Source organism: Tachyglossus aculeatus, assembly GCF_015852505.1.
Source record: "Tachyglossus aculeatus isolate mTacAcu1 chromosome 12 unlocalized genomic scaffold, mTacAcu1.pri SUPER_6_unloc_2, whole genome shotgun sequence".
Classification (NCBI taxonomy): domain Eukaryota; kingdom Metazoa; phylum Chordata; class Mammalia; order Monotremata; family Tachyglossidae; genus Tachyglossus; species Tachyglossus aculeatus.
This window is the reverse complement of record NW_024044829.1, coordinates 6379133-6381803: the sequence shown is the minus strand read 5'-3', so window position 1 is coordinate 6381803 and position 2671 is coordinate 6379133. Positions and strand designations below refer to the sequence as shown.

Here is a 2671-nt window from a genome sequence, read left to right as displayed (position 1 = left end):
TGCGATAGCAGGGTGGTCATTCATAAGGCAGAAATTCCTACCTCAGGCCCTCAGCTTGGCTCAGTGGAAAGAGCACGGCCTTGGGAGTTAGAGGTCATGGATTCTAATCCCGGCTCCACTGCTTGTCAGTCATGTGACTTTGGGCAAGTCACTTAACTTCTCTGTGTCTTAGTTACTTCATCTGTAAAATGGGGATCAAGACTGTGAGCCCCATATGGAACAACCTGATCACCTCGGGACATAAAGGCTACAACAGGGCAAACATCATCATGTTTTTCATCACTCATAAGGACAATTTACATGGTTTTGAGAAACGATGGAATTATCCACAAACTACCTTAAGGGCTTCAGCAATTCAGGAGATAGGATAACCTGATCCTCACCAGAACTTAGAACAGTGCCTTGCACATAGTAAACACTTAACAAATGCAATCATTATTATTATCAATTATATTTATTGAGCACTTAATGAGTGCCAAACACTGTTCTAAGTGCTTGGGAGTGTACAATATAACAGAGTTGGTAGCCACATACCTTGCCCACAACAAGCTTGTTTTCACCCACTGGAGATACAAACTCTGCCATTTCACAAGAAAACATTGAATTCGGTTTCATATAGTCTTTACATTGGTCCTACAGTCAACATTAAGTCCCATCTTTTGTTACTGTCACCAAAATGCCTACAGAGTACGGTCCTCTAAGATCCTACCAACATAATCTACCAATTACATCCAAACTCATCTCTAAACTGCAAACTCGTTGTGGGCAGGGTACATGTCTACCACCTCTGTTGTACTCTACTCTCCCAAGCTCTTAGTAATAGTAATAAGGATGATGACAGTATTTGTTAAGTGATTACTATGTGCAAAGCACTGTTTTAAGGGCTGGGGGAGATACAATCTAATCAGGTTGAGCACAGGTGCTGTCTCGAGCCCCATTTTACAAATGAGACAACTGAGACACAGAGAAGTGAATTGATTTTCCCCAGGTCAAATAGCAGTCAAATGGCAGGGTCAGGATTAGAACCCAGGTCTTTCTGACTCCAATAGGCCACTCTGCTACAGTACTCTGCTCACAGTAAGCACTTGGCAATTAGCTCTGATGATGCAGAAACCCTACGCTGACCACAGTGTCAATTTTCCTCCCGAGGACAGCCTTCACCTCCACAATTCCCTCATGGAGCCTTTCACCTCAGCGTCATTCCTCAGGGTGTAAATGAGGGGATTCAGCATCGGTGGTATAACGGTGTTAAATAATGGTGATAGTCCTCTTATCCACCGCTAGGGTGTGAGAGGGACAAATGTACATGAAGAGACAGGGGCCAAAGCATAGGAAGATGGCGGCATGTGAGCCCCACAGGTCGAGAGCATTTTCTGCCTCTCCTCAGATGACTGGGTCCTCAGGGTGAACAAGATGATGGCGTAGGAGATCGCCAGAATGAAGACGATTACCAGAGAGACCATCCCACTGTTGGCCACCACCATCAGGCCCACCACAGAGGTGTCAGTGCAGGCAAGTTTCAGCAAGGGATTCACGTTGCAGAAGTAGTCATCTGGCACACTAGGGCAGCAGAAGGGAAGCTGGATGATGAGGAGGGTTTGAACGATGGAGTGTAGAAATGCACCGCCCCAGAGGGCGGTCACCATGACTTGACACACCCGCCGGCTCATGATTGTCGGGTAGTGCAAAGGTCCACAGATGGTCATGCACCAGTTGTAGGCTATCATTATGAGGAAGAAGATGCCCGTGCAGCCATAGAAGTGCACAGCGAACAGCTGAGTCATACAACTGCTGAAGGAGATGGCTTTTCTCTCAGCAAATAGGTCGGCCATCATCTTTGGGGTGATGGTGGTAGAATAGCAGATGTCGAGAAAGGAGAGGTAGCTGAGGAAGAAGTACATGGGGGAGGCGAGGCGAGGGCTGATGTTGATGGTTATCATTATGAAGAGATTTTCCAACAATGATACCGTGTAGAGGAGGGCAAAGAGGGAAAAAACAATTCTCTGTAACACCTGGTTCTGCGAAATTCCCAAGAAATTAAATTCTGTCACATTGTTTCTCTTCCCCATATGTTCACTTCAGTTGGGTTGAGCAGAGGGGAAATACGTCTGCAACAAAACCCAATTAATAATAACTATGAAGGGAGCAAATTCAGTCAAAATGCACTGTTTTCCCAAAAACATTCTCCATGGGAATTCCTCTGATCCGAAGAGTTCTCCATGGTTTCTAGAATGTTTTCTGTGATTCTATGCCCTATGATCTATCTTCTTGGAGCTCTAGCATGGGCGTATGGACAACAATTAATCAATGGTATTTGCTGATCACTTACTATGTGCAGAGCACTGTACTAAACACTCAGGAAGATACAAGTGAATTGGTAGACATGATCGCTGCTCACAAGAGAAGCACCATGACCTAGTGGATAGAGCAGGGGCCTGGGAATCAATCAATCAATCAATGTTGTTTATTGATCTCTTACTGTAGAACACTGTACTAAGTGCTTGGGAGGGTATAATATTATAAAGTTGGTAGACACATTCCCTGCCCACAGTGAGCTTTTAAGTCTAGACAGAGCTTATCATCTAAACAGATCTTACAGAAGGACCTGGGTTCTAATCCCCATTCTACCACTTGTCTGTTGTGTGACTTTGGCAAGGCAATTTATGTCTCT

At 44.9% G+C, this 2671-nt stretch overlaps 1 pseudogene; it reads right to left on the bottom strand.

The window, feature by feature from the left end:
• Positions 1–1157: 1157 nt before the first annotated feature.
• Positions 1158–2069, bottom strand: LOC119921252 (annotated as a pseudogene).
• Positions 2070–2671: the final 602 nt, after the last annotated feature.